Source organism: Chamaea fasciata, unplaced genomic scaffold (assembly GCF_029207755.1).
Source record: "Chamaea fasciata isolate MVZ Bird 193981 ecotype frontalis unplaced genomic scaffold, bChaFas1.0.hap1 SCAF_8, whole genome shotgun sequence".
NCBI lineage: Eukaryota > Metazoa > Chordata > Aves > Passeriformes > Sylviidae > Chamaea > Chamaea fasciata.
The window spans coordinates 27,948,633-27,957,505 of record NW_027094093.1 but is presented as its reverse complement, the minus strand read 5'-3'; positions in this window follow the sequence as shown (position 1 = coordinate 27,957,505).

Below are 8,873 nucleotides of genomic sequence, written 5' to 3'. Positions count from 1 at the left end.
CCCAGTTCACTAATTCCTTGTTTTTCCCGCTAAGACTGCCAAGAAGAGAGGCACTGGCTGCCAGTTAGAGTTTCTGAAGGCAACACTACTTCAGAAAGAATTCAGATGAGACCAAACAACTCTTTTCCTCCCAGGAATTCATTTCCATCACCAGGGAGGAAATTGTAATCCAACTCTGCAGGCCTTTGACACTGAAGTCTGAGGATCCCAGTCTGATCTCTATTATACTCATGTAAATCAAGGCCTGCTTGTGCCACAGAGTCAGTGACATTTCATCACTGCAATATTAATAAGGCTCCAGATATCACCTTCCCTGATGTGCACACAGAAAGGAGATGGAAGATACCTTGATTAAATCCACTGACATTTTCTTTTTATGTGAGACTTTGCCAATTGCTAAAAGAAAGGAAGAAAAACTCTTGATGTCGAAGAGATCTGTGCTGGTGCAGGACCTGGAACAGGTCTTCCCCACACTAGACCAGTGAAAATTCACTGGATGAGAGGTTAAGGGAAATGAGCAATAACATCAGTCCCCATCTCCCACCTCTTTGCCACAGCACTCGGATTTCACATTACCAGCACAGTCTCCTGCCTTCCCTCCAGCTTCATGACCTGTGAATGACATGGAGGGAACACAGCAATGCTTGGAGTCTGGCCCAGCAACCCTGCACTTCCCTCCCAGAGCACACAACCCCAGCACATGAGCTCATTGCTCATGGGGTGTTTGGACTGGGGCAGCATCCACCCCAGCAGACTGACACCCCCACACACAGCAGCATCCTTCCTCTTTCCCAGCAAGGCTCTGAGAGCTTCAGTGGTTCTGGTCATTCCCCAGCTTTCCGCTAGAAACAGATTGAGGAACAGACCAGAAAAAAAAACACTTACTTGAACCACACTGAGTGTTATGTTTTGATGAAGCATGATGGGTTTTGCAACCACCAAGGGATCAGTCATAAACATCCATTCCCACTAATGCAGTCATAAGCAGTTACTCTCAATGGATCCAAAAAGCAATAAAAGACATAGGCCACCAGCAGGTTAAAGGAAAAATAAGCAAAAGACATGGGCATAATCCAAATTATTGTTCAAATCCCACTGTGTTCAGTACTAGAAACAACTCAAACAGAGGTTCAGGCCACAGGATTTCCAAACAGCTCCGACCCCTCGCACTTTAGGAAGGCTGAGACTGTCTTCTGTGGCTTGACTTTAAGTGCCAAAATTTTTTTTCTCAGGGGCTCGTCCAAGTCTGTGGACTGTGCAGCCTGCAGGATCCAAAAATCTGCTAAAAACCACTCTACCTCTCCTTCCAAGTGCCAGGCCCATTTCCCAGTGGGGCAGGCCATACAATAGCACTCATGCTTAAAAAGAAAAGGTTGTGCAGTTTTGTTAAACTTCTCCTTCTACCATCTTCCACTTGGGAGAGGAGAAAAGTGGAAGCACATGAGGAAAATTGGCTCACCTCATTTAATGTGGGACTAACAGGTACCTAGGCATCACCAGTGGGTCAGATCTCTCATGACTGATTAGAAAAATCTGCAGCAAATATTTATCCAAGCTCAATAACATCTCCTGGCCAAAACCACCCATAAGCCTCAGGAACCTCAGCCTGGATTATGATGAAGATGACAAAGGCCCAACTATACAATTTTCCATGTCATTCTGGAAAAATCCTGTCTGCTGAAAAGGGAGTCACTAAAAAGAAGTGCCACTTGTTTCGGACTCCCATAGCCATCTCTGGAAGATGTTAGCTCTCATATAAATTACTCACTATAAAACAGAGAGCCAAACACTAGGAAAAAAAAGGAGGAAATAATACAAGAGATTTTTCTTAGTTCATGACTGGAACAGCTACTGTCGTTTAAATTTTATTAGGAAAGATTAAAAGGAACCTTGGAGTGAAGCTGCTGTGATGAAGTGGTCCCAGGGTCTCTATAACCATGATTGGCACCATACTGATGTGTCAGCCTGACAAAGTTATGGCAGCTATTGCACTGGCCCTAAAACAGACCCTTCTGCCTGAGGCAAAATAATAAAAAATGGGGAAGAAACCTTCAGAATGCAGGAAAACTCAATCCACCTGGGCACAGAGATAGACATTTGCCTCAGCTTTATTGGTTTTTTGGAGGTGACATGAAGTAGATAGTCAATACTGCTAAATCTGCACGTGGATGATTCTTCTCATAGATATCTTTGTATTCCAGTCTGTAAGTGAGGTTTGGTGTATGGCTGGTCCCCACCTGCTCTTCCCTAAGGAAGCAGAGCCCCCACGACACAGGAGGGAGCAGGATGAGGAGCTTCTTAGTGGTTCATAACAGCACCTGCCTTGCCCATCTTGGCTGTTTCTGCCCCTGCAAACAGGCTTTGTGAGGCAGACTCAGCACTTGCTAAGTTGGGCATCTGGTTTTACATCCATCTTCACCCTCAGCCACAGGAAAAGAACAACAACAAATGGTCCTTGGCTGGTGCCATCACTCTGAACTGCTCTGGAGTGAGCAGTCACTCGGAAGTCACAAATGCCTGTCTCCACACTGCCAGCCCTGACAGTGCAGGCACAAATATCTCAATTTCTGCAGGCACAAATATCTCAATTTCTGCAGGCTGCTCCTTTGAAACGTCCGCCTGCCCTCGAGGTGCCTTTTGACACACGCAACTACTCGCTGACTGCATTACACCACACACCCAAGCACTATCTCAGGCCTCAAGAGACACTGCCTGCACAAGCACAGCTAACAAACAGAAGCACAATGAGCCCTTCTCACCACCCTGAAGCTGAAGGTGAGATCCCTTTTTAATAACAGGGTATTTGGAAGGATTTATAAGCTCTGGTTGTCTCAATACACAAATGACAGCATCAATCAGAGACAGACATCAGAGGAGGAAAGCAATATACCTGTTAGGTGAGGGGAATGCTGATGTAAGGCAGAGGCAGCCACGCTGGGACTGTCAGGAGCTGAGGTTTCTGCCTGAACCTTCCCACCTGGCAAGAGGCGTGGAGGTAGCAGTGAAAGGAAAATTGCATTCTGCATCCCAAGCAGGTTTGATTTGTATTTTAGGACAGACTGAGCCCCTTTGGTTCCATCCCTTCCTGTCTCAGGGAGTCTCTACTTGCTGCTTACCCAAAGCCACAGGCCAAAGAAGAGGCTACTTTGAGGTCTGTTTGCACACCACAGTCCCTCAATGCTCCAGATGTGGTGGATGCAGAGTGCAGACCACTGCTAACTGAAGCCCCTGTGATTCCTCTGCTCATTCACAGGCCAAACACACCAGGTAAAATTGATTTCTTGTTCAGAGGTTGGAAAACCAGAGGAAGTCAAGTGGCAGTAACTGTATTCCTTAAAGACACCTTGAGGAAAGAACAGCACTTAAAGGCAACCAAAGGTGGGCGAGCAGATGGTAATCCCACGTTGCAGTAAGAACAACCTGAACAACACTGCACATGCATTCAGACAGTCTGGGGCACTAACTGATCTACCACCGGAGTCAGCTGGTAACCCACAGTACATCTGCACTGGCCCACCATCCTTTCTGTCCCTACACATGGGAGGGGGATAGCTGCAGTACCAGAGACAGAGATATTGTACAAGAACAACACAGATGGTGCTCTGAAACAGGGCACAAGGTTGGAGAGATTGTTTGTTTTCACAGTGTTTGATCTGCAGCAAAGCCAAAGCAGAAAGGGAGCCTGTCCATCCAGTGGGGTTATTTTAATTCAGGTTCACCCAGAGAGACTTTTTAATTTGAGGAGGTCAGGGGTTCCGCTTGTTCTGTGCTTGCCTGGTTATTTCACCAATAATACCTAATACAGTTTGAAAGGAAACTTATGTTCATGTATTTTCAAAGATTTCTAGCAGGCCTTCTGGGCAATGTTCCCAATTTAGAATTTATCTGGAAACTAGAGAAACCTATTGAGTTGAAGTTTAATTGTCCTATTTCATTAGATACTGCACGAATATGAACACACTGCACAGTAAATCCTGCACTTCACTCCCGTGGCTGTTCTACTGAAACAAGAATTGGGCAGAAAATGGGTTACCAACCCAACAGAGATTTTTGCAACTTTGAAAAATCCCATTTTAAAATAAAAAACAAAGACTCTCAAATCCCTTCTGAAAGAAATGCATGTGTACCCCAGCAGTGAGGGGCTATCAACTGGGACAGGATGAGACTCTTCAAGTCCAGGCTGACTTTTCAGCAGGAATCCTCCAAGCAGGCTACTGGGCACGCCACCATCTCTGCTGCTGGAGCTTCTTCACACTGCATAAACATCACAGCTTCAACCAAACAGCGACTTGAACCCAGCTTCCTCAGGGCTAGTGAATATTTCTCTACTACAAAGTGGAACTGTTTCAACAGGATGAATAGATAAAAACTTGACCCAAAAAAACCCAGCCTGGTACACAAAGTTGGGATACATTCATCCAAACTCACATTCAGCATTCTCTCTCAGCTCCTGCTGTCCTGTTACCTCCCATGCTCTGCACTGCAATAGAGCATGCAATCATTTTTCTCTGTCTCCTTGATCCAAGCAGAGTTTAATCAAAACCACCCCCCTTTTGAGAAGTATTTTCTGAACAAAATTATTTCATGAAAATATTTTCAGTACAACAGCTCAAAATCATTTGTTCCTTTGTGCCCACTCTGCAATTTAGAAAATCAATAGGAAATTTTTGTCTTTGTCACTAGCTACAGTGAGAACCTTTGCCATGCAGACACTCCCTTCTTTTCATGTGCTTTTAACAACACTACTGCCTCCAGCTTCTCTTTGCACCCAGGCACTCTGCAGATACTCTCAAAAGCCAAGTCAGCATATCATTCATGGGACAGATGAGGCTGAAAAAAAGAAGGCTGAAAATACACCTCTCTTGCAGAAGGGAAAGCTGAAGTCTCTGTCATTCTGCAGGGTAAACTGAACAAACAACAAAGACCTTCGCATTCCTCTGGCAACAAAGACAGCCCCGGTGAATTACAGCCCCAGGAAGCCAGCTGGGAGTGCAGAAGCACACTGTGAGCGCTTGGGCTAACAGAGCAAAGTGACAAATGGCAAGGGACGAAGGTTCCCTGTGCTCTGCACACTGTAGCTGCCGTTCCTTCCATATGTCCGCTCCACGCTCCCGGCACAAGAGAGCCTGCCCTGCTCTACCGTGTACCAGCGCACACCTCTCCAGGGCTGACAGCTGGGGTTTAGCTTTGCTTTCAGTGCCACTGCCTGGCCAGCCCGGGGACTGGCGTGTGCTCCGCGTCTGCCCACGGCAGCACTGGTGCCACTCACGGGCTGTGTCCTATCTAAACCAAGACACTGTCCTACCTGCAGAGCTCATCCCGAGTCACTGCCGCAGCAGAGACACACAGGGTGCCATCCAGCACGTACGAGAGAATGCTTCTTCATTGCCACCCACATTTGATAGATAACCCGGGCTTTTAAGATGATGTTATACATGTCTTCCAGATATTTCATTGCTCCCGACCCTTACTAATCAAGCCCTTTACAGAAGGACCCCTCCATTTCCCCATCAGCACATTCAAACATAACCACGTATGGTCACCAAGTCCAGTCCCTCAGTTTCAAGGGGGAAAACAAAAGGAAAAAAAACACACACACACACACAAAAAAAAAAACCCAACCAAAAAAAAAAAAAACCCCAAAGGAAAAAAAAACCCCACACAAAACCAGTGCTTCCCAACATAAAGACCTCACAGTCACCACCAAATCTTGGGGCATAGCTGCAGTAGTTTCTCCCTCGTCCCCCAGGGCTTTAGGGCTCATTACCAAAACAACAGATAGATAGGGTTTGTCTGTTAGGAGCTTTTTCCCAGGAGACAATCTATCTGCAGTTCAAACAGATTAGAACACAGCAGGGACACAGCATAACAGAAAACAGCTTGAGTTTGGTACTGTTCATCTCAGCAAGCAGAGCTCCCTCCCAGTGTCCTGGAGCTACACAAAGCTGTGTGTCAGAGGTATGTAAAGGATGATGCTGAGCACTTCCCTCTCAATGAGGAAAGGAAGGCAGTCCCTTCTGGGGGCTCGCTCTGTATCCTAAAGCCCATCTGCAGGTTACAGTCATCAGTTTCAAATTGTCCTTTGGAAATTGCTATCACTCCACTGTGTTCTTCACTGAGGTGCAAGCCAAATTCTTCCTGCAGGTGGGAGCAGCAGCAAACTGTAACTCTAAGATAAGGAAAGTGTCAGGGAGTCCTCTCATCAGTCCAGGTTTATCAGGATGAGGACATGGAGCTTTGAATGATGGCTGGGGAAAGAAATTATCATAACCCATAAATTAGTCTGACCTCACAGTTCAAGGGATTTTTTTTCAGGCTTTTTCAGTCAACTCTGAGCCTTTCCCTCCTCCAGGCCACACTACAGGTCCCATTTTCCTTCCTAGGAATTGTAGTGATTTAAACAAACATCACTTTCCACGAAATGTGTCACATTTTATTCTGAAGCTGTCAGAAAAACCCTTCCTTGAAAAAGTTCTCTGTCTTCATCTTTTGCCCAAAACAACCCACTGAACTCAACCCAGACTCACAAATAATTTTATTCTGCAAGATTGTATTTTTCTGTGAATTCATATTCCTCAAAAGGCATTTCCCCCATGCTAATCACCTCCACCACTTTCTTCTTTGATGTGGTAAATAATAAAAGACAACTGAACAAGAACAAAACACTCATTTACTTTACTGCTACACAAGTAGCATATTAATTTTTCATGTCAGAAACAGTCTTCTCAGACTTTCAGAGACATGAAGTTACTCCAGAGCAAAGAAATTACTTGCCTACAGTCACGCCAAGCCAATGGCAAGGCAAAAGTGGTCCCTTGCATTGCAACTCTGCTTGAACCACAAAACACCCTAGAGAGGAAGAGATTTATTTCTACAGTTTCCTGTTTTTCAACAGAAGCACCACCACAGATGTTCCTGTGAGGAATAGTCATCAGCAGAAATGCTCTCTGGTGCCTAAAAGCATCAGATACAAGAACTGCATGTGCAAGATGTCATCCCCACACCCAGTGAGAGACAGACATTGGAGCAGAGGGCTTGCAGTCCGGGAAGACTGCAGAGGGGTGGGATGGGAAGTGCCAGTTCCTTCCAAAGGCACAGAGCCAGTGACTCCATCATATTCACGATGCACTCCCACAGTAGCATACCCAACGCTTATCTAGGCCAAACTTTGTCAGTGTATATTAGCCAAGAAATGCAATTCATTGGTGTAAATCGCCCATTTCTCACTGGTTACTTGGTTGCCTCGCTCATTGAAGACCATCTCCTTCCATGCAGAGTAGCAGTTATCAGGGCAAGGATATACTGATGAGACTTCTTTCTGATCCATCAGATAACAACCATGAAAACCTCTTGAGGCTGACCCTCACTAAACTGAGGGAACAAGGATGCAGTGCCCCACGCCTCTTCGTAACTCGTCCAACTCTGTGAAATCTCAGCATGATTGCTAAATCCCGGTCCTCAGAACCCCACCTTCAGTCAATGCTTAGCAATGACTGAGCGTCACGCCCTCCTCCTCGAGAGGCACTGAATTCGGAAGGCTCTTAAGCGCAAATAAGAAGATCCCTACTGAACACCTCCACAGACTGTGGGCATGACTGCACGCACAGGCGCACAGATCCCACCAGTCCCGAGCTCTAACCTGCCTGGCGCAAGCCAAATCCTGCCTGCAAACAGGGAGCAGGGGAGTGCAGCGCCGCCGGCTCCGGCTCCCGCTCGGGGCAGGCTCCGGGTCCTCGCCCAGCCCTCACAACGCGGGTCTGACGGGGCGGTGCGCCGGCACAGCACATCCCTCCACCTCCGCCCGGGAAAAGCGCCCTTCCTGTGGCTTCCCAGCGCCAGTGAGATTGGTGCATCTTTCCTGTGTTCTCACAGTTAGCATTCTGCTGGGCAGAACAAGGCCAGGGACTCCCGAGGCCACGCGGCCTGCATGGCACACGCTGCCCCGTGCGCAGCCCTCCCACGCCAGAGCCGGCGCTCGGCCCTCAGCGCATTCTTCCATAGCTGCCAAAGCACCTGAGCCCACGCTGGGCCCTCTGCCCCGAGCTGAGCGGGTTGAGAAGCACCAGTGTGGAAGGGACAAAAGCCCACGTCCCCAAGCGTGGAAGGGGACGGGAGCAGAGATACAAAGCACAGAACATCACTGAGGGCCTTTCTGAGTGCCCGCCTCTCCTCCAAGCTGCTGGCAGGCCGGCGGGGCCCCCGTGCTGAGGGAATCTGGTTGTTCCTCGGCCACCGGCTGCCCTCGGATGTGCCCTGGCAGCCGCGGTGCGGGTGTTTCCCAGCCGGGCTGTGCCCCCTCAGCCGTGCCCAGGAGGTGGCGCCGGACCCTCGGCCATGACCGCCCCGCCGCCGCACCTGCGGGGCACGGAGCTACGGCACACGGGGGAATGCGGCTTGTCCCCGGCCTGTGCCCCGGACAGAAACCTCCAGAGCTGCGCTCCCCTGCCACGGGAACGCGGGGCTCGGGAACGGGAGTGAATGGCGTTCCCCCGGCAGAGAAACACCAGGTTTTGTCAGGCAGCCTGCAGCGGGCAGGGTTTAACACAGGCCTGAGGAGACCCGGTCGTTTGCTGCTGAAGAAGTTCTGGAGCACCAGCAGGGAGCAGCCCAGCGCCCCCGCGGGTGCCAGGACCTGCGGCCAGGAGGGTGTATATCTTTGCTCCGAGCCAGCTCTCAGCACTTTCCCTGATGCTCTCATCAGTCGTCACTACCTTCAAATCTTTAAACGGCTGCTGAGCCATTGCAAAACAGCTTCAATGCCGACCTTGTGCTCTCAGGCTGTCAGGAGTTCTCTGAGGGTGACTGTGGGATGAGGTGCTTGCAGCAGATCTTGGAAATTGCAGGAGAAATTTTCCTCTTACAAGCAACAAAAA